Here is a 27,833-nt window from a genome sequence, read left to right as displayed (position 1 = left end):
CAACACAAGTAAACACAAAATGCAATTTGTAAATGAAGGTGTTTATTATTAAAGGTGAAAAAAAATCCAAACCATCATGGCCCTGTGTGAAAAAGTGATTGCCCCCTAAACCTAATAACTGGTTGGGCCACCCTTAGCAGCAACAACTGCAACCAAGCGTTTGCGATAACGTGCAATGAGGCTTTTACAGCGTCCTGGAGGAATTTTGGCCCACTCATCTTTGCAGAATTGTCCTAATTCAGTTACATTAGAGGGTTTTCGAGCATGGACGGCCTTTTTAAGGTCATACCACAACATCTCAATAGGATTCAGGTCAGGACTTTGGCTAGGCCACTCCAAAGTCTTCATTTTGTTTTTCTTCAGCCATTCGGTGGTGGACTTGCTGGTGTGTTTAGGATCATTGTCCTGCTGCAGAACCCAAGTTCGTTTCAGCTTGAGTACACGAACAGATGGTCGGACATTCTCCTTCAGGATCTCTTGGTAGACAGCAGAATTCATAGTTCCTTTTATCACTGCAAGTCTTCCAGGTCCTGAAGCAGAAAAACAGCCCCAGACCATCACACTACCACCACCATATTTTACTGTTGGTATAATGTTCTTTTTATGAAATGCAGTGTTCCTTCTACGCCAGATATACTTGGACACACACCTTCCAAAGAGTTCCACTTTTGTCTCATCGGTCCACAGAATGTTGTCCCAAAAGTCTTGGGGATCATCAAGATGTGTTGTGGAGAAATTGAGACGAGCTTTGATGTTCTTTTTGCTCAGCAGTGGTTTTCTCCTTGGAACTCTGCCATGCAGGCCATTTTTGCCCAGTCTTTTCCTGATGGTGGAGGCATGAACGCTGACCTTAACTGAGGCAAGTGAGGCCTGCAGTTCCTTGGACGTTGTTGTGGGGTCTTTTGTGACCTCTTGGATGAGTCGTCGCTGCGCTCTTGGGGTAATTTTGGGCGGCCGGCCACTCCTGGGAAGGTTCACCACTGTTCCATGTCTTCGCCATTTGTGGATAATGGCTCTCACTGTGGTTCGCTGGATTCCCAAAGCTTTGGAAATGGCTTTATAACCCTTTCCAGACTGATAGATCTCAATTACTTTCTTTCTCAATTGTTCCTGAATTTCTTTGGGTCTCGGCATGATGTGTAGCTTTTAAGGATCTTCTGGTGGACCTTACTGTGTCAAGCAGCTCCTATTTAAGTGATGCCTTGATTATGAACAGGTGTGGCAATAATCAGGCCTGGGTGTGGCTAGAGAAATTGAACTCAGGTGTGGACAACCACAGTTATAGTATGTTTTAACAAGGGGGGCAATCACTTTTTCACACAGGGCCATGATGGTTTGGATTTTTTTTCACCTTTAATAATAAACACCTTCATTTACAAATTGCATTTTGTGTTTACTTGTGTTGTCCTTGACTATTGTTTAAATTGGTTTGATGTTCCGAAACACTTAAGTGTGACAAACATGCAAAGGAACAGGAAATGAGGAAGGGGGCAAACACTTTTTCACACCACTGTATATAGTGCCAACAGTTTACACAACATTTTAAAACATAAGGGCAGACAGTACAATTACAATACAATTTAATACAGAAGGAATCAGAGGGCCCCGCTCCTTAGAGCTTGCAATCTAAGAGTGAGGGTCAAGAGATACAAAAGTAGTGGAGGATGAGGTGATGGAGAAAGTGGAAATACAATTGTTAGGTGGGGGCAGGGTAGGCCTCCCTGAAAAAAAGGGTTTTCAGGGATCGTCTAAAAGTGGACAGAGCAGTAGATAGTTGGACAGATTGGGGTAGGGAGTTCCAGAGGATGGGAGAGGCGTGGGAGAAGTCCTTGAGGTGAGCATGGGAGGAGGTGACAAGGGGGCTAGAGAGCAGGAGCTTTTGGGAGGAACGAAGAGAATTATTTGGTGGATATTTTGAGACTAGGTTTTTTTTTAAAGATATTTTTATTAGGTTTAAGACAAACCAACAAACATAAGGAAACACAAACGCAAAAAAAACAAGAATAGCACCAGACAACCTGGTCATACAGAGGTATGAAACATTAGGCAATATGCTCAAGCATAGAAAATAAACAGATATCAGTGCAAAAGGCATAAAATAGGTACAATGGTAAGAGGTGCAGGTATGCTACCGGGGAATAGCAATGACGGAGGACCAGACATGAGAGACACCCGATAGCAAGAGACCCATCTTGTGCAACCTAGCCGGAGTGGGTGGGTCTGATGAAATTTTTTTACCTGTATGATGCGATCCCGGGAAGTAATAACAGAAGTTTTATACGTGTTACTAAATTCTGACCAGTCCTCGTCCACCAGGGAGATGTCCAGAGAGGTCCATTTTACATGAGCTTTTTTGAAATCTGGGGTTAAAGTCAGTCATTAGGGCTGTATAGTAGATGGAGGCTAGTTTAGTGGGATCTGGCTGTCTGAGCAGTTTTTCCAATGGGGGCAGGTCAGTGGGATCATCCAGGGAGCCAAACTGAGCATGGATAGCATGACTGAGCTGGTAACAATAAAATAGGTACGATCTTGGTAGGTCAAAGCCTAAATGTAGCCGAGAGAAAGTTTTAAAGTCCTGGGGATTGTACAGGTGGCATAAATATTTAACCTTCCTTGAGTACCAGCGATTGGGGTCGGGAAGGGAGTACAGTTCCTGCAGATTAGGGCTAAACCACAGGGGGTTGTTGGGGGACTTAAGTCAAGTGTGTTTGAATATCATCGTGACAATATAGCAGAATGATGACAGGGAAGTGGCAAGTATGGAGGTTCCAGGGCGGTCAGGGACCCAGCCTCCATAGATGATATTTTGTAGGGTTCCCAGAAAGATGCGATGGCCCCCTCTGTGGAGGTGCAGGCATTAGCTGGGACTGGGCACAGCCAATTGTGGATGTGCACCAGCTGGGAATAATATAAGAAGAAGTTGAGAAAATGCCAAGCCTGCCAAATGCGCTGACAACCGTAGCATTTCAAGTGCCACCCTGGGGGAACCCCCCTTCCACAGGAAAGTACTGTAGTACATATCGTGTCTATGCGTTTAAAAATAGATTTAGGTATTTTGCAAGGGGAGTTAGCAAGGATATAGAGCAATCTCAGTAAATATATCATTTTAAAGAGGAAGTAAACCCTGATGGGTTTACTTCCTCTTTTTTTCCCTGCAAAGGTAAAGCATAATGGACTACTATGCATCGCATAGTAGCTCATTATGTGTCACTTACCTGACACAGGAGCCAGCGAAGTCGCCGCTGTCCCCTGTAGTCCGCCGCATCCATGTTGCTGGTGGCGTCTCGCAGCTCCGACGAATCACAGCGGCGCAGCCGCGATGACGTCACTCCCGCGCATGCGCACGGGAGTCGCGTCTTGCAGCTCCGCCGCTGCCATACGGCGAAGCCGCGATGACGTCACTCCCGCGCATGCGCACGGGAGTCGACAAATTAGGCAAATCCATTCTTGGATTTGCCGCATTTAGTGCGCCTGTGCGCCGCTGTCTACGGCGCATGCGCCGTAGACAGCGGTGCCCATTTTCGGGCAAATATCTCCTAAACCATATAGGTTTAGGAGATATTGCTTGGACCTACAGGTAAGCCTTAATCTAGGCTTACCTATAGGTCCAAGTTGTTTGGAAGGGTTTACTTCCTCTTTAAGAACATTGGCCCTCCCCATGAGGTCCAGAGGCAAATCCATCCACTGCTTGGTCTGCTCCAAGAGAGGATCTAAGTTGTTGGGGACATATGAAGATAAAGGGGTCTGCACTAAAACCCCAAGGTACCTAAAGGAGGATGCCACCTGAAGCTTTGAGTCCGGGTGGATCTGGGGAGGCTCAGTCACATCCAAGGGGAAAAGGCTGGACTTATATTTTGAGACTAGGTTAGTGATGTACCTGAGGGAAGAGTTGTGGATGGCTTTGTAAGTTGTTGTTAGTATTTTGAATTTAATTTGTTGGGTAAGCAGAAGCCAGTGGAGGTATCTGCAGAGTGGGGTAGCAGACACTGAGCGGTTGGTAAGGTGATGAGTCTCCAGCTTCAGCATAGACCCCCCCACTAAATAGCACAGACCCCCCATCATCAGCACAAACCCCTCCATCATCAGCACAAACCCCTCCATCATCAGCACAAACCCCTCCATCATCAGCACAGACCCCCCTTCATCAGCACAGACCCCTCCATCATCAGCACAAACCCCTCCATCATCAGCACAGACCCCCCCATCATCAGCGCAGACCCCCCATCATCAGCGCAGACCCCCCATCATCAGCACAGACCCCTCCATCATCAGCACAAACCCCTTCATCATCAGCGCAGACCCCCCATCATCAGCACAGACCCCTCCATCTTCAGCACAGACCCCCCCCATCATCAGCACAGACCCCTCCATCATCAGCACAAACCCCTTCATCATCAGCGCAGACCCCCCCATCATCAGCACAGACCCCTCCATCTTCAGCACAGACCCCCCCCATCATCAGCACAGACCCCTCCATCATCAGCACAGACCCCCCCATCATCAGCACAAACCCCTCCATCATCAGCACAAACCCCTCCATCATCAGCACAGATCCACCCCAATGACAGACCCCCAGTCACTCACTGAGCGAGTGGAGAGAATGAGAGGCGAGCAGAGAACTGCAGAGCAGCGCAGGGAAGGGAACCAACTGACTGAGTGAGAGAAGGTTCCAGACCTCCAGGGATTAGTGTGTGCAGAACTGAGGGGTGGCTCGTGGGCTGTGGCCACATACAGACTGAGTTAGCTAGGAGGAGAGAGACACCAGCTGACACACACTGAGCCTGAGGTTTGCAGGGGTTTACATACCGTTACAGCGCAGGAGTCAGTCAGACCTTCACAGTCAATCACCAGTCACCATGCGCTGTGTGTCTCAGTTCACTCACTCCAACCACAGTGATCCGGGAAACCGGAAGTGACGCAGTACCACAAAAAGCACCGCCCACTGTCTTCTGGTCCCGGTCATTAAAATAAAAGAATAGGAGCAGTGACAAATCACTGGAGAGTAGTTGAGTGTCTTTGCGGGTGCCTCGCTTGGGGCCCAAAAACTCCCTAAACACGGGCAAATCAGCTTCCCAGCTTGTAATTAGTTGATTGCAACATTTAAGGAGTTGGGAGGAAAAGGGGAGCAAGAAGATGGGACGTAGGTGGTTATTAGTGGGGTCCAAGGACTAGTGCTTGTTTTAGAGAGTTGGGGAATGGAAGAAGAGAGGGAGAGATTGAAGATGTGAATTAGAGAGTGTGGGATAGATACAGAAGGCGACAGCAGAGGAGAAAAAAAAAGCCAATCACCGGCTTATCTTAACCACTTGACCACTGGGCACTTAAACACCCTTAATAACCAGACCAATTTTCAGCTTTCGGTGCTCTCGCATTTTGAATGACAATTACTCAGTCATGCAACACTGGACCTATATGAAATTTTTGTCCTTTTTTTTCCACACAAATAGAGCTTTCTTTTGGTGGTATTTAATCACCGCTGGGTTTTTTTATTTTTTGTGCTATAAAGGAAAAAATACCGAAAATTCTGTAAAAAAATGTTTTCTTTGTTTCTGTTAGAAAATTTAGCAGATTAGTAATTTTTTCTTCATAAATTTTGGCCAAAATTTATACTACTGCAGTTCTTTGGTAAAAATAAGTACAAATTGGTGGATATTATTTGGTCTTTGTCAAAGTTATAGACTCCACAAGCTATGGTGCCAATATCTGAAAATTGATCACACCTGAAGTACTGACGGCCTATTTCAATTCTTGAGACCCTAACATGCCAGAAAAGTACAAATACCCCCCAAATGACCCCTTTCTGGAAAGAAGACATTCCAAGGTATTTAGTAAGAGGCATGATGAGTTTTTTGAAGTTGTCATTTTTTCCCACAATTCTTTGCAAAATCAAGATTTTTTTTACTTTTTTTTTTTTTTCACAAAATTGTCATATTATCAGGTTATTTCTCACACACAGCATATGCATACCACAAATTACACCCCAAAACACATTCTGCTATTACTCCCGAGTATGGCGATACCACATGTGTGAGACTTTTACACAGTGTGGCCACATACAGAGGCCCAACATGCAGGGAGCGCCATCAGGCGTTCTGGAGCACCCAGGACAATTCTGACATTTCTCTCCTACATGTAAAAATCATCATTTATTTGCTAGAAAATTACATAGAACTCCAAAACATTATATATGGTTTTTTTAGCAAACACCCTGGAGAATACAATGGTGGTCTTTGCAACTTTTTATCTCGCACGGTATTTGCGCAGTAATTTTTCGAATGCTTTTTTTTGGAAAAAAAAACAGTTTTGGGCTTAAAAAAAAAAAAAACAGTGAAGTTAGCCCAATTTTTCCATAATGTGAAAGATGAAGTTACGCTGAGTAAATAGATACCTAATATGTCACTCTTCAAAATTTCACAGGCTCGTGGAATGGCGCCAAACGTCGCTACTTAAAAATCCCCATAGGCGACGAATTAATTTTTTTTTACTGGTTATATGTTTTGAGTTACAGAGGAGGTCTAGGGCTAGAATTATTGCTCTCGCTCTAACGTTCGCAGCGATACCTCACATGTGTGGTTTGAACACCGTTTTCATATGTGGGGGGGACTTACGTATGCGTTCGTTCTGCATGCAAGCACATGGGGACAGGGGCGCTTTAAAAAAAAACATTTTTTTTTATTGTTCATTTTACTTTATTTATTTTAGTTTGACATTTTTTTCCCCAAAAATAATTTTTTTGATCACTTTTATTCCTATTACAAGGAATGTAAACATCCCTTGTAATAGGAATATGGCATGACAGGTCCTCTTTACAGTGAGATGTGGGGTCAATAAGACCCCACATCTCACCTCTAAGCTGGGAAGCCTGAAAAAAAATAATAATAAAAAAAAATAAAAGATTCTGTCTTTGATCGTATTAGCGATTCGGTAGAAGCACCGGAGGGGCGGCGGGAGGGGGGGGGATGTCTATGGCTGGGTATTGCAGGGTATCACCGACTATGGCTGGGTATCTCAGAGTATGGCTGGGTATCTCAGAGTATGGCGTTGCAGAGTATTGCATTGCAGGGTATTGGCGGGTGTTGCAGAGCATTGCAGAGTGTTGCAGGGTATTGGCGGGTGTTGCAGAGCATTGCAGAGTGTTGCAGGGTATTGGCGGGTGTTGCAGAGTGTTGCAGGGTATTGCAGAGTGTTGCAGGGTATTGCAAAGCGTTGCAGAGTGTTGCAGAGCGTTGCAGAGTGTTGCAGGGTATTGCGGAGTGTTGCAAGGTGTTGCGGAGTGTTGCAGGGCATTGCAGAGTGTTGCAGGGCATTGCAGAGTGTTGCAGGGCATTGCAGAGTGTTGCAGGGCATTGCGGAGTGTTGCAGGGCATTGCGGAGTGTTGCAGGGCATTGCAGAGTGTTGCAGGGCATTGCGGAGTGTTGCAGGGCATTGCGGAGTGTTGCAGGGCATTGCAGAGTGTTGCAGGGCATTGCGGAGTGTTGCAGGGCATTGCGGAGTGTTGCAGGGCGTTGCGGAGTGTTGCAGGGCGTTGCGGAGTGTTGCAGGGCGTTGCAGGGTGTTGCAGGGCATTGCAGAGTGTTGCAGGTATTGCAGAGTGTTGCAGGGTATTGCAGAGTGTTGCAAGGTGTTGCGGAGTGTTGCAGGGTATTGCGGAGTGTTGCAGGGTATTGCGGAGCATGCAGGGCATTGCCGAGTGTTGCAGGGCATTGCAGAGTGTTGCAGGGCAATGCAGAGTGTTGCAGGGTAATGCAGAGTGTTGCAGGGTAATGCAGAGTGTTGCAGGGTAATGCAGAGTGTTGCAGGGTAATGCAGAGTAATGGGGGTATTGCAGAGTAATGCAGAGTAATGGCAGGGTATTGCAGAGTAATGCAGAGTAATGGCAGGGTATTGCAGAGTATTGGCAGGGAATTGAGGGGTTAAATTCGGTGAGCAGCGATGTGGGCACTGCAGATGCAGCCCACATCGCTGCTGACACCGATCTCTTCCCCCTCCGCTGTACCGATCGGTACAGAGAGGGGGAGGGAGGAACCGGCGTCATAACATGACGCCGGTTTGTTTACAAGTGATCACTCCGTCATTTGACGGAGCGATCACGTGGTAAACGGCCGCGCTGATTCGTGATTCGTGATGCGCCGGGTCCACTGGACCCAGCGGTCACGGATGCTCTCGTGTGCACGCCCCAGGGGGCGCGCGAGAGCAGAATTCTGGGAGGCCGTTAATTAACGGCCTCTCAGAGTTAAACAACCGCCTTGAAGCCGTTAATCGGCAATGGGCGGTTGTTAAGTGGTTAAAGGGACATCGGCCCAGAAAAGGAAGAGGCAATTATGCCTCATTTATACCGTCTAACAGTGCCCACAAGTGCCACCTATCAATGCCCACAAGTGCCACCTATCGATGCCCACAAGTGCCACCTATCGATGCCCACAAGTGCCACCTATCGATGCCCACAAGTGCCACCTGTCAATGCCCACCAGTGGTACCAATCAGTGCCACCTAGTAGTGCTGCTTATCAGTATAACCGATCAGTGCCCATCACTGCCACCAATCATTGCCCATCACTGCCACCCTGCAGATTGCTGGGTAAATGGAGGATAATTCCTGGGCACAGAAGAAGCAGGGCACCCCTCCCCCCTTCCTCCACCGTCCGATCACAGATCATCATCACAGGATGAGAACATTACAAGGTATGTGGACGGACAGACACTGAGTGTCAGATCGCATTACCTTAATTCTTGCTTCGTAGAGCTAACTTCCCACTGGCACAGAAACTGAAAGTGACACGGCTGCCCGGGGAAAGCACCGCCCAAGTCCTGTGGCAGTTCTAATGGTCAGATAGACAGATGACCCAATGAGAGTGGAGAGGTGTTTAGCTTTGCGCCACAAAGCAACACAAAACCCCACAAAGGTAATGCCTCGCCTGCAATCACGGGATTGCATTGGCATGACGCTTCCATAGTGCACTGTAGCTGGCACCCGAGCACAGTGAACTTAAAGAACTTTTTAATATATATTTTTTTTAAAGGGCCATTTTTTTTATTTCTTTTTTTGTCACTAGCTTTGGGGGAGGGGGTGGCACCCGTGTGCCCCCTATGGATGGGCCGCCACTGATATTAATATTACCCTTCAAAGGAGACACCTGAACTCAGAATTTAGAGGGGTGTTCACGTAACGTATATAGTATATACAGTACATGTGCTATAAACAGAGAAACTTACATTTATCTATGCTCTTGTAGATACGTAAACACAGATATGGGCATAGAGCTGCACTGGTTGGTCCTTAACCACTTCCCGAACAACCGCCGCAGTTTTACTGCAGCAGAATGGCACAGGTGGCCAAATCGATGTAATGTTACGGCGGCCACGACGATTGGATTTGTTTCAGAATCGATCAGTCTCCAATGATTTCTGGCCTGGACCTGCTGATCAGTCCTGACGAATAAAATTCTCCCTTGCCTGTATAAGTGTTAACACAGACGGGAAGTGATGTCTCCTCTTGAAAGTCTTTTTCATTCCAGAGAGAGGAGAGAGGACATTCAAACGTTAGTTGCACCAACACTACACTGACACATATTTCACCCCCCGATCGCCCCCCTCCCCCTTAATCCCTTCATTCCATGTCACTGTGTCACCTAGTGCAGTGTTCATATTTTTCTTTGATCACTGTACTGGTGTCATTTGTGACACTAATCAGCATTAGGGTACTTAGTAGTAGCCCCAGATAGTTATAGGGTCCCCCCCTAAACCCCCCTAATAAAGATTTACCTTTGATCACCGCCTGTCACCAGTGATCACCGTATTAGTGTAACGGTGACGCTGGTCAGTTAGTTATTTTTTATAGCGTCAGGGCACCCGCAGTATATTACCTAATAAAAGATTTAACCCTGTGATACCAGTTAGGTTTTAACGTCAATTAGGGTCTGCGTCGCCCCAGGCTGCGTCAGATTAGTTTCAGTAGCGCTAACACCCACCCACGCACGCATCATACAACTCTCTTAGTAGTATAGTGTCTGAAGGGATCAATATCTGATCTAATCAGATCTATACTAGTGTCCCCAGTAGTTTAGTGTTGCCAAAAATGCAGTGTTAGTGGGATAAGCCCAGATACCTGCTACCACCTGCGTTTAGCCCCTCCGCCCAGCCAGCCCACCCAAGTGCAGTATCGATTGATCACCGTCACTTTCAAAACACTAAACACATAACTGCAGCGATCGCAGAGTCAGGTCTGATCCCTGCAAATTCTAACAGTTTTTTTGGTAGCGTTGGAAGCAGTCGCTGACAGACAGTGCTCTTTTTTCCTGCGAGTCTCACTAGTGTACCAGTAAATTTAGAGGCCAAAATGTCCAATCGAAGGTACACTAGTGAAGAGGCCTACACGTTTCTGAGCATGACTGATGAGAGTGAAGAGGAACTCATCCATCTATCAAATTCAGGCTCAGAATACAAACCAGTAAACAGCAGCGGCACCCTGACAGATAGCTCTGACGACGGAGTAGTGGTCTCTGCCATGGTCAGGCATACCCAACCCCGTTCTTCTGCTGTTGTTGAAGTGCAAGAACCGCAGGGCTCTCGTATTGAGCCAGTACTAGTGCAGCTCATCCTTCTGGTGAACTAGCAAGCACCAGTGGCCTAGTACACCCTGGTCGTAGTCAAACCAGCACTGCAGTATCACGTGGTGACATGGCGAGTCCCATAAGTGCAGTTCATGCTGGTGAGGTGGCAAGCACAACTAGTGTCCCGCTGCCACCAAGAAGACAAAGACAGGCCCGTCGTTCACTGGCCAACGCACAATTCAAAGGGGGGAGTGATAATGGAAAGTAATATATAGGAATATATAGGGGATATACTATGGGGTGGGGGGGGGGGGGGGCATTGGGATAAGGGAGCTGGGGGGATAGGGGAAACAAATAAATAATAAGAAATTAAGATATAGCACACGCAGATTAATTCTATAAATAATTACATATCTTCTAGGGGCTGTAGAGTAGAAGAAGGAAGATTTGGGATATCATCACAGGGGAGGTAGTTTGATTAGGTGGCAGGAGGTAGTATGATTAAAAGATACAAACGTAACACATGGGTGTAGGAAAGATACCTGTTCTCCGGATCCTACTTCCTATAGTTTAGGGGGGAAAGAGGTGAAGCTGGGAGGAGGGAGGGAGGGGTGATATGGTGGGGTTGGGACAGGAATGGGGAAGAAGGAAATATGCACACAGCAATATAGATGGTCAAAGGCGATTTTGTACTTTTGATTGTCCTTTTGATTTGGGGCCCCCCCTCCCTTTTTTCCTTTTTTAACTGGTAGGGCCCAAGACGGTCTGATGGGTTGATAAAATGATAGAGGCACTCTGGTGAGGGAGGAGGGAAAATGGTTTGGTATTCTGGTAATGTGCTATTGTTGCAATTGTTATGATATAAAAACACTTTTCTAAGCCCTTGTACACACGGTTGGACATTCCGACAACGGATTTTGTCCGACGGATTTTGTCCGAAACTTGTGTTGCATACACATGTTATAATCTAATTTGTTTCTTTATCACAAATTGTACCTATATTAGTATATTGTTTATTTATTGCTACCTTTGGTCTTTTTCTTTTTTGTAATGTCCATAGATGGGAATGTAATGCATCATGAGCCCCTGAGGAAAAGGTTTAATTCTTTTGAACAATCTTGAAACACGTTGGGCCTCTGTTGGTTTCAGCATTGTTCAACAACTTGGGTGCCTTCATACCCATTATGCTGCTCTAGAAACACTGGGATTTGTTGTACTCTCTATTAATCATTGTGCATCCGCATATGTATATTGTTTTGTATTATGTAATAAAACTTATTTTTTAACTTCTTTTTGCTAATCATTTTTGAGACTACTGCCTAAACTAAAGTCCCAATCGAGGAAAAAATTGGTTTTGTGTGCTGCATACACACGAAAGGAACAAAGTTGTCGGAAAATCCAATCGTACGTAATGTGATGACGTTATTTTGTTACGGACGGGACTACATTCAGGCTAGTAGCCAATAGCTTTGGTCTAGGAATTTGATCTGAGCATGCGTGGCACTTTGTCCGATCGGAATTCTCTACACACAATTGGACAAAGTCCGATCGGATCATGTTGTCGGAAAGTTTTATAGCCCAGCTCTAAAACTTTGTCCGTCGGATATTCCGATGGAAACAGTCCGATGGAGCCCACACACTGTCGGATTATCCATCAACATGGTCCGATTGGACATTTTCCGTCGGAATGTCCGACCGTGTGTACAAGGGCTTAGATTGCTGGGGTGGATATTGAAAACCCGATCTTGATAGCTGTGATAGTGATAGGTGGTAAGGTGTAGGGAAACATAGGGTAGGAGAGTGGAAGAACTGCTCATATAAAGGACTACGTAAAACCGAATAGAAGGGGGAGGAGTGGGGAGGGATAAAAGAAAATATATAGAGGCCGCATTAGTGGATAAAAGTATATAGGGACTGGCTGGAGGGATAGGGTGAAGTGCTTTGCCAACTCGGCTTTAGCTAGTCACCCCCCATATCCAACACCTATGGGAAACAAAGTACACTTAGGTAGGTGCTGGGAAATTTAGGGTAGATATTCCCCTTGGGTTGTTTTTTTTTTATCAGTGGTTGCCCAGGTCCAGGAGTGGATGGAGGCATTATGTGTTACATCATTAAATGTTAGAGGGCTTTTATATTACCGAAAAACGTAAAATGTTACTAAATGATCTCAAACGTCTCAAAACTGATGTGAGTATGGTGCAAGAAACACATCTGAAGGTGGGAGCATTCCCCTTTCTTCAAAATAGATATTTTCCAAATGTATACCACGCCTCGAACTAGGAGGCTAAAATGAAAGGAGTAGCTATTTTAATTTACAGTCGCATTGCTTGGTCATTGTTGGATAAATGCCTGGAGGAAAGGGGAAGATATATCTTTCTCAAAAGGTTTTATAGAACAGTAAAGGAGACTTTAGCAACTATCTATGCCCCAAATGTACATCAAGATAGCTTTTTGAATAAAGTTCTTTCTAAACTAATGGAATTTAAGGAGTGAAAATTGATGAATTTTAATGTCCCCCTAGATCCCAAATTAGATACCTCAAATGGAACATCTTTAGTCTCTAATGGAATCAGGAAAAGTATGCTTCGGAAGCTAGATGAATTTCAATTAATAGACGCCTGGCAGGCTTTCCATGCAGAAGAGAGGAATTTTACATATTTCTCTAATCCCCATCAATCATATATACTGATTGATTTTTTCTTAATACCACAACAGATACTGGTACAGGATATATTAATAGGAAATATAACTTGGTCAGACCATGCGCCAGTTACAATTAGGATATCCCTGATGGGTGCAACCCAAACAATGGAATGGAGATGGCGCTTAAATTAAAGCCTATTACAGTATCCTGAAATCCAAGAGGATCTGAATAAAGAAATGAATTCTTATTTTCAAATTAATGATAATGGGGAGACTGATCTGGGGTTAGTATGGGAAGCTCATAAGGTGGTAATTATAGGAATTTTAATAAAGCATGGTTCCTGAATAAAGAAGGCCAGAGAAGAGCAGACAATGGGGCTACTGGAAAGGATACAGGAAATAGAGATACAACATAAGAAGTCATTGGAAAAGAAAGAGGATTTGAATTAGCACATCTGAGAAGACAACTTTCTAATCTCCTTCGGTACAAAGCAAAGGCGATACAACAACAAAGGAGGAAGGTGATATATGAATCTGGAGATAAGTGTGTTAAAGTGTTGTCAAAAAAACTAAAAGAACAGCAGACATGGTCATATATACCATGCGTTAAAACAAAAGGAGGACAAAAACTATCAATGCCAAAAGATATTGTAAAGGAATTCAGAGAATATTATATCTCGCTATATAATCTTTCAGTGCCTCCCTTACCCCACCTCTAGATTGTCATCCCCAGTTCGAAGAGAACTGGAGACACCAATCATAATAGAGGAAGTAATGGAGACGATGAAACACGAGAAGGCACCCGGCCCAGATGGGTTCTCTTTACAATATTTCAAAAGTTTTTTTCCATCATTAGGTCCATACATTACTAAAACATTTAATGCTTTAGGACAAACATCGGGCTCTCCGTTGAAGGCATTAAGTGCATATATTGTGGTAATACCAAAAGAAGGGAAGGATCAGTCGGTGTAAAGTAGTTATCACCTGATATCATTACTGAACGTGGACTTGAAAATATTCACAAAGATAATCGCATCTCATATAAAACCTCATCTGACGCAATTGGTACATTTAGATCAAGTGGGGCTTATCCCCACATGGGAAGCTAGAGATAGCACTATTAAAGTATTGAATCCGCTCCAATATGTAAACCAAAGGAAGATGACAAGTATCTTTGTGAATACAGAGGCGGAAAAGGCTTTTAATAGGGTCAATTGGCCCTTCATGTTAGAAGTGTTAAAACACATGGGCCTGGTGGACCGAATGTTACACTGGATAGCCGGGATATACTCAACACCACAACCCTGGTGAAGGCTTATAGGGTACATTCAGAAAATTTTTCAATATCAAACGGGACAAGCCAGGGATACCCCCTATTGCCCTCTTGTTTGCAATGACGTTGGAGCCTTTATTAAATAGAATCCGGCAGAACCCCAATATTAGAGGTATCCCTTTGGGAGTACAGGAGTATAAAGTCTCCGCTTATGCGGATGACTTACTTTTTTCACTCACTAACCTACAAATATCGTTAGCAAACCTTATAAAGGAAATGGAGCGATATGGAGCTCTGTCGAATTTTAAAATAAACAATAGCATATCGGAGGCGATGGGGGTGTTCCTGGAGGGCCCCATACAAACAAGCCTAGAGAACAACTTTAAGCTTAGGTGGACATTAACTGCATTAAAATATTTAGGAATACAAATTCCACATAGGTTAACAGATACCTATGTCCTGAACTTTCTACCCCTACTCAGAGAAGTTAGAATATTACTAGATAGATGGTTCGGGAGATGTAACATACTGAAAATGAACATAGTACCAAAATTCCTGTATCTTTTCCAGGCATTACCAGTCTTTGTTCCATTGGCCTTCTTTAGTCAAATTCAAGCTGTTTTTACAAAATGTATCTGGGCGAGTAGGCGCCCAAGGATTAACAGAAGCCTGTTGACATTATCTAAAGAGGCAGGAGGAACAGTGGCCGCTGATTTATATAAATATTATCAGGCTGCCCAGCTAGGTAGAATAATCGACTGGTGCCGACATGGAGATAGTAAACAGTGGATCTCCATTGAACAACAAGAAAGTTCAATCCCATTAAATAGAGCCATATAGTGTTATGCCGGTTTACCCTCTGTGTTAAAACTACATCCTTTGATAGGGCCCACACTTCGTCAGGGATCAAAGGTTATTTGGAACCCTAAATTTTCATCTTTAAACTCACCTTTGTTCCCTATCTTGGGTAATCCAGATTTCCTACCTGGCCTAGAGCCAGGAGTATTTGGGAAACTGAAAGAGAAAGGATGCTTTCAAGATTCGCATTTCTTGAGGTTTAATAACTGGCCAACAATAGAACTTTTAATGCAACCGGGAGGACAATATGAAATACCTTTCTGGCAGGCACGACAGATTAGACATTTTTTTGAAAAAATTGGGGTCGTTGGAAAGTTATGGATGACCACGCACAAAATTCGAGAGGTACTGTGAGGAGAAGGGGACTCTTTCCCATATTATCTCTAAACCCTTGTACACACGGTCGGAGATTCCGACGGAATGTGTCCGATCGGACCGTTTGTCGGATATTCCGACTGTGTGTGGTCTACATCGGACTGTTTCCGTCAGAGTATCCGACGGACCAAGTTTTCCAACTTGTTGGTAAAATTTTCCGACAAAATGCTCCGATCGGACATACTCCGATCATGTGTAGAGAATTCCGATCGGACAACGTGCCACGCATGCTCAGATCAAATTCCTACACCAAAGCTATTGGCTACTAGCGTGAACGTAGTCCCGTGGTAACGAAATAACGTCATCACGTCGGATTTTCCGACAACTTTGTCCGACATGCAACAGTTTCGGACAAAATCCGACGGATTTGGTTGTCGGAATCTCCGACTGTGTGTACAAGGGCTTAGATATACACTTTGTTGACAGCACCTCCGGAGGACCTCAGAATGATATGTCTTTATACGTAGGAGAGAGATCTGGAACAAAATTTTAAAAAAGACCAACGACAGAAAATAATACATCTAACTTTAAAATCATCTAGATGTACTAAGATACAGGAGTTGAATTATAAATTACTAACACGTTGGTATTATACTCCCTCACTAATGAACACATTTTCCCCAGAAGCGTCGGATAGGTGCTGGAGGGGCTGTCAAGAGAGAGGCACTATAGCACGTATTTTCTGGACATGTCCAGTAATTAGACAGTTTTGGCAAGAAGTTCAGAGAATTACCCAACTATTTACTGATTATAAGATCTCTGAGGACCCGGCATTTTTCCTATTGCAATGTTCACAAATCCCAACGCAGAGATATAACAATTCGATCATAAGTCACTTAGTGAATGCAGCCAAAATCTGCATTACTATGTGTGGAAGGAGCCAAGAGCACCCCAGATTTTCATGTGGCTCAGTAAAGTAAGAAGCATTGGGATTATGGAAAATCTGATACCTATGCCTCTGGATAGAAGGGAATGTATATCCCAAACATGGGCTTCCTGGGAGATATTCTTGCAAACAGAGGAGGGGAAGAGGCTGATCGCAGAGGAACCAGGGGAATAGTTTAAGCAGGAATGTTAAATGGGGTTATATAGGTATATGATCCTGAACCTATCTGGGCAGGGGGGCCACTGTGGGTGGGAGGGGTTGGGTTGTTTTTTTTATTTTTTTAAATCAGTTTACTGTTGCTTATTCTAGAAGCCCCTGGTGGGGTTCAGGGGTTCAGAATAGGAGGATGCAAAGGGGAATTGATATTGATATGTTTGTATAAAAATAACAGGATTACAGATCTGAGATCTGAAGATTATGTTCTGGTGTGAAATATGACTGTAAAATGAATAAATTAGGAAGCAGTATAGTAACAGCTATTACTGACTTATTTATATTTGTCTGTTACGAAATAAAGAATAAAAAAAAAAAAAGAGTGATTGATGTATGACATAAGATTCTTTGTGCATAAAATGCCAGTACAGTTCAACACACCCCAAATGACCCCTTTTTGGAAAGTAAACACCTCAAGCTATTTGCTGATAGGAATGTTGAGTCAATGATATATTTTATATTTTGCCCTGGGTTTTGGGAAAATTACTAACTTTTTTTTTGTGCACAAAGTTGTCACTATATGATATATTGCTCACATGTACCATGGTCATGTCGAATTACACCCCAAAATACATTCTTCTGCTTCTCCTGAGTATGGGGAGACCTCATGTGTGGGACTTTTTGGGAGCTTAGCCATGTACAGGACCCAAACCAATCATCGCCTTCAAGATTTCGAAAGGTGTAAATGTTTGATTTCACTCCCCACTACCTATCATAGTTTCGAAAGGTCATAAAATGTCCAGATAGCACAAACGCCCCCCAAATGACCCCATTTTGGAAAGAAGACACTCCAATCTTTTTGCTCAGAGGCATGTTGTGTCCATGGAATAATTGATATTTTGTCACAAGTTTCAGGAAAATCATTTTTTTTTTTTTACACAAAGTTGTTACTAAATGATATATTGTTCAAACATGGCATGGTTATATGTGGAATTACACCCCAAAATACATTCTACTGCTTCTCCTGAGTATGGGGATACCTCATATGTGAGACTTTTTGGGAGCCTAGCTGCGTACAGGACCCCAAAACCAAGCACCGCTTTCAAGTTCTCTAAAGGCGTAAAATTGTGATTTTACTCCTCACTACCTATCACAGTTACGGAGGCCCTGAAATGTCCAGATAGCATAACCCCCCCCCCCCCCCCAAATGACCACATTTTGGAAAATAGCCAGCAAAATAGCCAGTGCGGCTCTTTTGCTTGATTCTGAGTATGCGTGGAACTTTGTGCGTCGGAATTGTGTACACATGATCGGAATTTACGACAACGGATTTTGTTGTGGGAAAATTTGAGATCCAGATCTCAAAATTTGTTTGTCAGAAACTCAGACGGAAAATGTCCGATGGAACCTGTACACGGTCGGAATTTCTGACAACAAGCTCCCATTGAACATTTCCCACCGGAATATCCGACCGTGTGTACGCGGCATTAGATTGTCTACAGATTTTTGTCGTCAGATTTACCAAAACCTTATAATATGAGGTCTAACCTTAAGAGTTTCAATTTGTATGCAATCAGGCAGGCCCTTGTACTACATGATTTTGGTAAATCTGAAGACAAAAATCTGCAGAAAATCTAATAGTGTGTATGGGGCTTTAGAAAGCCTGAAGGTGGTGATTGGTTTTCGGGGTCCTGTACGCGGTTAGACTGCAGAAAAGACCCATGTGGTATCCCCGTACTCAGGAAAATCAGTAGAATGTATTTTGGTGTTGTATATCCACATATAACCATGCAATGTTTGAACAAAATATAATTTAGTGACATCTTTGTGTAAAAAAATAAATAATAAAAAGTCTGTCATTTTCCAGCAACTTGAGGCAAAATATATAATATTCCATGGACTCAACATGACTATCAGCAAATAGCTTGAAGTGTCTTCTTTCCAAAATGGGGTCATTTGGGGGGGTTGTGCTATCTTGACATTTCGGTGCCTCCAAAACTGTGATAGGTAGTGAGGAAGTGAAATCACCATTTTACACCCTTAGAAATCCTGAAGGCGGTGCTTGGTTTTCGGGGTCCTCTACACGGCTAGGCTCCCAAAAAGTCCCACGCATGTGGTATCCTCGTACTCAGGAGAAGCAGCAGAATGGATTTTGGGGTGTCATTTCACATATAACCATGGAATGTGTGAGCAATATATCATTTAGTGACAACTTTGTGCAAAAAAAAAAAAAAAAGTTTGTAATATTCCCACAACTTGCGGCAAAATATAAAATATTCCATGGACTCAATATGCCTACCAGCAAATATCTTGGGGTGTCTACTTTCCAAAAAGGGGTCATTTTGGGGGGGTTTGTGCCATCTTGGCATTTTATGGCCTGTGCTAGGTAGTGAGGAGTGAAATCAAAAATTTTCGCCCTTAGAAATCCTGATTGGTTTTCGGGGTCCTGTACACGTCTAGGCTCCCACAAAGTCTCACACATGAGGTATCCCCATTCTCAGAAGAAGCAGCAGAATGTATTTGGGGTGTAATTCCACATATTACCATGCCATGTGTGAGCAATATGTCATTTAATGACAACTTTGTGTAATTTTTTTTTTTTGTAATTTTTCAATCACTTGCGACAAAAAAATTAAATATTCAATGGGCTCAACATGCCTCTCACCAATTTCCTTGGGGTATCTACTTTACAAAATGGGGTCATTTGTGGAGCCCTGCCATTTTAGCACCTTAAGAAATGAGATAGACAGTCATAAACTAAAAGCTGCGTAAATTCCAGAAAACGTACCCTAGTTTGTAGATGCGCAAGCCAACATTTTTTTTTACCAAAGACATGTGGCTGAATACATTTTGGCCTAAATGTATGACTGCAATTTAGTTTATTGGATTTTTTTATAACAAAAAGTAGAACATATCATTTTTTTCAGAATTTTCGGTCTTTTTTCATTTATATCGCAAAAAAATAAAAATCGCAGAGGCAATCAAATACCATCAAAAGAAAGCTCTATTTCTGGGGAAAAAAGGACGCAAATTTAGTTTGGTTTCAGCACTGCATAACCGCGCAATTACCAGTTAAAGAAGCACAGTGCCAAATTGTAAAAAGAGCTCTGGTCATTGAGTAGCCAAATCCTCCGGGGCTGAAGTGCTTAAGGGGTTTTTATTGTATGTAATATAGCAATAAAAAAAGAAGAATATATGACATTTAACATTTTGGTTGCAAAAAAGAAGAAGTGGTGAGGTGCTGCAATAAAATATGATAACATTTCCTCTCCCCGACCCTTTTAATACACATTTTTCTTGATAAAAATGGGTAACATGTTAAACTGCACGTAATCCCAGTCGCTCAAATCTCATTTGGTTTTAACGTGTCAATGTTATTCCAAAGGTCATTTTTAAAATAGTACCTAGTGATCCTGCCATGAAGGTCCTAATTCAGGCACTTTTAGCTGTAGGGTTGCCATGTTCTGTTCCTGTCTTTCAATTGTTGTACTGTATTGTCACCGTCACACAATCTTATGATGAAGGCTTTAAAGCCTAAAACCTAAAAAATCATCAGAAGGTACTTTACTTACTGTGTATATATATATATATGTATGTGTATATATATATATATATATATATATATATATATATATATATGTGTGTGTGTATGTCTATTTAAAATGTATACAATCCTGGAGGTATCAATATTAGTTATTGAGTCTATTGCTAACACAGCTGGCTAGGGAGGTGCTGCATCCTGAGCAGGCTGGGAACCCAAACACGGCACGAGAGAAGAGGCATGGGTAGAGAGGCGCCAAGCCGCCAATAGTGTAGCAAATTTTATTTGTAAAAAAGTTCAAATACAAAGCTTATACATTCACATATATTGCTGGTGTGAAGGATTGAAACAAGCTCCATGTAAAAGTCATCAGTCCCCAATTCAGTCCATACCAAAGCAGGAGTACAGTGAGGATTCCAAACAAGCAAGTCATAATGGGAGACCCGGTCTGTCGAGGAGCTGTCAGGAAGCTTTCAACCATCCAAAGTGCTATGACCGATCACAACGCATTTTGAAGGCCAAACCTCACTGTGGTAGGCCCAACCAGGACAGAGGCTTTTAGAGGAGACTGCAGGCTAGCTTCTTGCCTACTAACTGGGCCCTTGATTTTAAGGGAGCACTACTCTTTGTGAGATTATGCCTGGGGGACCTTTGGAGTGGTCTTGCTTCGGATTCAAGTCCATGTTTCCCCAACACATGCAGACTCTGAGAACTAGAGGAACCATATACATATTTGGGGGTCTCACGATGGAACTCGCACTTCTCCAATTAACAATACAGATTGTTTTCTCTCAGCCTCTGAAGAACAGACATCTGTGTGGTGGCTCTTTAGGGACTTGGAAAATATGAGCATATCATTGAGATAAACCACCACACATAGCTGCAACAAATCTAGGAGGACATTGTTGATAAATTCCTGGAAAACTGCTGGAGCGCTGCAAAGGCAATTGGCATCAAGAGGTACTCATAATGGTATTAAACACAGTTTTTCATTGCTAGCCCTCCTTGATTATCACGAGATTGTATGCCCCTCTCAAATCAAGTTTTGTGAAAACCATTGCTCCCTTGAGGCAGTCAAATAACTCCATAATCAACAAAGCTGCAGTGTAATTGAGTGCTTAGATACAAAGGCAGCATCAATGAACAGGGCTGCAGCCCCAGAGCCGAATAGAGTCTGTATCTCCATGGACGACAAGAAAGGGCAACCGGGACCAGGGGCTTATCCTTCTGGATAACTGGAGATGAAACAATGCCACCTAAGGTCTGTCTCCTACAAGACCTCAAGGTTCGAGCGTTCCCTGAATGGGTAGGACAAGACTTCAAAAAGTGACCTGCCTGGCCACAATAAAGGCACAATCTCTCCCTCCTCCTAAAGATTCTCTCATCCGCAGAGTGATGTGAAGCCCAAATGCATGGGTTACACTTCACTGACCAACTCTGTACCAGGAGGCATGGGTGGTGAAGGAGGCAAGGGTGCGACTGCAAAGCTCGGAGACAAATGTACAGGAGGCTTCCACAAGCACATCTTAAAAGAGAGTCTTTCTCTGAGTCTGGAGTCAATGAGAATGGCAAACGAGATCAAGCTCTCCAGCTCAGTGGGTATATCTCTGGCTGCTATCTTATCCTTGATGGAATCCGAGAGACTATGAGAAAAAGCAGCCACGAGGGCCTCATTGTTCCAAGCAACCTCTGCTGCCACGGTACGAATTCAATGGCATAGTCGGCAACAGTTCTCATACTCTAATGGACATGAGGTTCTTGGCAGCAGAAGCAGAGCATGTTGGAACATAAAATACCCTTTTAAAGGAAGCCACAAACAGTGTAACTCAGGACAATGGGTTTTTGCGTCTCTCATAGTCCAAGGCTCTCTCAGAAAGCAAAGATATCATGAAAGCCTACTTTGCTTATGTCCATGGGAAACGCCTGGGGCAGAATCTCAAAGTATATCTCAATCTGATTGAGAAACCCTCTGCATTGAACTGGATCACCCCCAAATCGCTGGGGAAGAGGATCGGAAACCAGACATATCTCTTTTAGAGGTAATATTCGAGGCAGGTGCCTGCACAGATACTGAAGCAGCAGCAGTGACGGCCTACAACACAGGTTGTACTGGAACAGCCACAGTGGGAGGATCCAAGTGAGAAGTGCACATCAAAAGCGTCTGTAATGCTATGGCAAACTGATCCATTCTGTGATTCTGCTCATCCAATCTGGAAAATATATTACCAACAAGTGGATTGACGGCATCTTCTGAATTCATGGCCTTTGCCCACTGCCAGGAACCATGAATCAGATTGAGACAGAGGTGCAGTAAAAATCACACTTTTAATATAATGGTATAAAAGGTAACAGTAGAAAACGTAGTCAAAACATAGCCGTTAACCAATTTGGGTAGTCAGAACAAGCCAGGACATCAGGGAGCCAGAGATCAGTGTAATTGAGAACAAGAAAAACAAAAAAAGAGGGCAATACTGCGCTAATCTGTGGAATGAAAAAAAGGAAGAAAAGCTGCTACATACAAATGGGACAAACATTCATGTGAAAAAATGTAGGGCTAGTGTCAAAATACCATATGTTTGTACCACATAATAAAGTGACCTTATATCAAAATGCACTAATTAGTGACTAAATAAACGTATAAATATAAAACAAGTCTAAAAAGTGTCCGTCAAGATACTAGATGGATCCGCCGAAGGAAACAACCAGCTCCTAGAGGGAGGAGCTCAACAGATGGATAAACCTCTTTGAGGTAGTAACATCAGAAGGGTAGTATAGATGGATACTCTTACCATAGATGGTGGATCTGCATGGCCTCCGCTTTCTTCTTACAGCTATTTTACTAGCGTTGGCCCGGTCTTCTGTCGCTGCTTCTGTCGCATTCTTCTTTTCTCTTCTTCTCTTCTTCCTTGCGATGTTGACACGACGCTCTCTCTGGCCGCAATGGCAGGGACGCGTTGTGCGGCGACATATATAGGGACAAGGGACGGGGTCGCTGGGTGATGTCACATGGTGACCCCGCTCCCCTATGATGTCACAGTCCCGGAGGATGCTGATACTGTGACATCATAAGGGGGCGGGTCACCATGTGACATCACCCAGTGACCCTGCCCCTTGTCCCTAAATAAGTCGCCGCACAACGCGTCCCTGCCATTGCAGGCAGAGAGAGCGTCGTGTCAACATTGCAAGGAAGAAGAGAAGAAGGTGACAGCCACAGAAGACCGGGCCAACACTAGTAAAAGAGCTGGAAGAAGAAAGCGGAGCACACTGATCCTCTACCATCCCTAAATCCCTAAAGCTCATGACTCAACATGGTACCTCCCTGACATCATACTTAAAAACCCCTTACAATTAGGGATGGCCGAACGGTTCGCTTCGGCGGTTGTTTCGCGGCGAATTTCGGCTGTTCGCCGTCCGCCAGATCGGCGGACTATTGTCGCCGTTCGCCCGGCGGACTTCCGTGTTTACAGTGTAAAAGAACTTTGACCTATGATGACACATCCATCATGGGGTACAGGACAGCCAATTGAGACATTACAGCACATGGACAGTTGGACATTCCCCCTAACTTATAAATAGACCCGATCTGGTGGCCATTTTACATTCTTTCTTCTGTCACTATAGGGAGAGGTTGCTGTGTGGAGCAGGGAGAGACTTCTGTGACCCAAATCGCTATTTATTAGGTCCACAAAAGTTCTTTTAAGGACTGGTATCATGGTATAGGTGTTAGGTGTAGTTCAGGATATAGGTTTGAGGCAGTGCTGTGCTAGTGATTGTTGCAGCAGCCTGAGTGTCTTTTGTCAGTGTAGAGAAAGGGACAGGACGCTGTGTGCTGCAGGGACAGTCAGTGTAATCATTAGCTGTTACTATTAGGTCCACAAAAGTGCAATTCAAGTTATTGTTCCAGCAGCCTCTGTTTTGTCAGTTTATATAGGGACAGGCAGGAAGCTGTGTGTGAGGCAGTGAGGGACAGTCAGTTTAATCAGTAGCTGTTACTATTAGGTCCACAAAGGTTCTTTTCAGGACTGGTATGGTAATAGGCTTGTACACGTATAATATTCTTTCTTCCAAATATAGAAAGAATATTATACTTGACTGCTGCCCTTCTGCTGCAGTCTGCTAATCATTCACAACCTACTTGTTCCACAAAGGTCCTTATAAGGACTGGTAAGGTCTAGGGTGCTACAGTACATAGGGTTGAGTGAGGTACAGTCTGCTATTCCATAAGGACTGGTATAGGTCCACAATACATAGGGTTGAGGTGCACTGCTGCTGACCGCTGCCCTATACTGCAGCAGTCCTTCATCAGTATAGGGACTGAGGTACAGTCTGCTAATCATTCACAACCTACTTGTTCCACAAAGGTCCTTATAAGGACTGGTAAGGTCTAGGGTGCTACAGTACATAGGGTTGAGTGAGGTACAGTCTGCTATTCCTTAAGGACTGGTATAGGTCCACAATACATAGGGTTGAGGTGCACTACTGCTGACCGCTGCCCTATACTGCAGCAGTCCTTCATCAGTATAGGGACTGACGTACAGTCTGCTAATCATTCACAACCTACTTGTTCCACAAAGGTCCTTATAAGGACTGGTAAGGTCTAGGGTGCTATAGTACATAGGGTTGAGTGAGGTACAGTCTGCTATTCCTTAAGGACTGGTATAGGTCCACAATACATAGGGTTGAGGTGTACTACTGCTGACCGCTGCCCTATACTGCAGCAGTCCTTCATCAGTATAGGGACTGACGTACAGTCTGCTAATCATTCACAACCTACTTGTTCCACAAAGGTCCTTATAAGGACTGGTAAGGTCTAGGGTGCTACAGTACATAGGGTTGAGTGAGGTACAGTCTGCTATTCCATAAGGACTGGTATAGGTCCACAATACATAGGGTTGAGGTGCACTACTGCTGACCGCTGCCCTATACTGCAGCAGTCCTTCATCAGTATAGGGACTGACGTACAGTCTGCTAATCATTCACAACCTACTTGTTCCACAAAGGTCCTTATAAGGACTGGTAAGGTCTAGGGTGCTACAGTACATAGGGTTGAGTGAGGTACAGTCTGCTATTCCATAAGGACTGGTATAGGTCCACAATACATAGGGTTGAGGTGTACTACTGCTGACCGCTGCCCTATACTGCAGCAGTCCTTCATCAGTATAAGGACTGACGTACAGTCTGCTAATCATTCACAACCTACTTGTTCCACAAAGGTCCTTATAAGGACTGGTAAGGTCTAGGGTGCTACAGTACATAGGGTTGAGTGAGGTACAGTCTGCTATTCCTTAAGGACTGGTATAGGTCCACAATACATAGGGTTGAGGTGCACTACTGCTGACCGCTGCCCTATATTGCAGTAGTCCTTCATCAGTATAGGGACTGACGTACAGTCTGCTAATCATTCACAGCCTACTTGTTCCACAAAGGTCCTTATAAAGACTGGTAAGGTCTAGGGTGCTACAGTACATAGGGTTGAGTGAGGTACAGTCTGCTATTCCTTAAGGACTGGTATAGGTCCACAATACATAGGGTTGAGGTGCACTACTGCTGACCGCTGCCCTATACTGCAGCAGTCCTTTATCAGTATAGGGACTGAGAGTTTTCTCATAGGGTCATTTAAAAAATGACAGGCAGAGGAAGAGGCAGGCCCTTCCGCAGGGGTGGTAGGGGTAGGGCAGGAGCAACAGGCTTGAGCCAAAGTGGGAAGTTGCAGAAGGTGCGTTCAATTCATTTAAAGGACGCACCAGACTTGGTTGAGTGGCTCACTCAGCCTTACTCTTCTGCACCCTCCTCATCCTCTCGATCTGCACCCTCTTCTTCACTCTCTGCTATGTGCACCCCCAAAGACACTACCACCAACAACACCACCACCACATACCTTCCGCTTGAGTCACAGGAATTATTTTCCGATCCATATCAAGACATTTCTGATGCGCAGCCACTCTTGGCATTGGATCAGGAAGAGGAGGTAGCAACAACCGCCACTCAGCAGTCTGACGACAGTACCCAGATCAGCCCAAGGAGGAGGTTGGTCCCCGGTGTTGCTGCCTACTCCGAGATCTCTACTTATAGCGGTGGGGAAGGTGACATCGATGATGACGTGTCTAGTGATGTCACGTGGGTGCCCACAAGAGAGGAAGAGGAGGGGAGTTCAGAGGGAGATATGGACCAGCAGATAGGGAGGAGAAGCAGGAATAACTTACATTGCACAGGAGGGACAAAGCAGACTGCAAATGTATCAGGAGCGAATCATCGACCATGTACGGTCACATCTGGTGCTCCCAGGACGGGCACATAGCTCCGCAGTGTGGGCTTTTTTTAACGTGTCCGCTGCTGACAATAGCGTTGCCATCTGCAATCTTTGCAGTCAACGCATTAGTCGCGGTAAGCCCAACACTCACCTAGGGACGACCGCCATAAGAAGGCACATGAGCAGCCATCACCGAGCCCAGTGGGAGCAACGGAACCCACAAAGCCACACTCCAGGCTCTCACCGTCCAGCCTCGTCTTCTACTTCTGCTTCTACTCTCTCCTCACAATTGTCCTCCACTCCACCTTCCATCACGCCAAGCTCACGTTTTTCTGCAAAAAGGCAGGCTTCCGTGGGCCTAATGGTCGAGCGTAAAAAAATTATGACGCCGGATAACCTTCTTGCCCAACGGTTGACAGCTGGCTTGTCAGAACTCATAGCCCGCCAACTACTGCCATATAAACTGGTGGACTCGGAGGCCTTTCGCAAATTTGTGGCCATTGGAACACCACAATGGAAGGTCCCAGGAAGGAAGTATTTCTCAGAGAAGGGCATCCCAGAGCTATATGGCCATGTTCAGCGGCAAGTGAATGTATCTCTGGCACACAGTGTCGGTGCCAAGATACATCTGACCACAGACACGTGGTCTAGCAAACACGGGCAGGGAAGGTATATCACTTTTACTGCCCACTGGGTGAACCTTCTGACGGCCGTCAACATGTAACCCGTGGCACCCGTGTAGATTTGGATTTACCGCCACGGATTGCATGCAGGCCTGGCTCTTCTTCTCCTCCTCCTCCTACTCCATCCTTCTCCCTCTCCTCCTCGGCTGACTCCTCCTTTTCCGCTGCTAGCGTCTCTTCCGCTGCGCCGCCCAAGCTCCCCAGAACCTATTCGACATGCCAGGTGAGACGTTGCCATGCCGTGCTGTGTCTGTTGTGCCTGGAAGCCAAGAGCCACACTGGCCCGGCACTCCTTTCAGCTTTGCATTCACAGGCAGATCAGTGGCTAACACCGCTCAATTTGACAATTGGTAAAGTGGTGTGTGACAACGGTGTCAATCTGCTTAGCGCATTGAAACAGGGCAAAATCACGCATGTGCCATGCATGGCACACGTCTTAAACTTGGTCGTGCAGCGATTCGTTGTCAAATACCCTGGGGTCCAGGACATCTTGCGGCAGGCAAGGAAAATCTCGGCCCATTTCAGAAGATCTTACACGGGCATGGCTTGCCTTGCTGACATTCAGCGGCGACACAATCTGCCGGTCAGACGTCTTATTTGCGATTGCCCGACGCGATGGAA

This window comes from Lithobates pipiens, unplaced genomic scaffold (assembly GCF_037356315.1).
Source record: "Lithobates pipiens isolate NorthernLeopardFrog02 unplaced genomic scaffold, aLitPip1_a1.2 Scaffold_16, whole genome shotgun sequence".
In the NCBI taxonomy this organism is placed as follows: domain Eukaryota; kingdom Metazoa; phylum Chordata; class Amphibia; order Anura; family Ranidae; genus Lithobates; species Lithobates pipiens.
Note: the sequence above shows the minus strand (reverse complement) of the source record.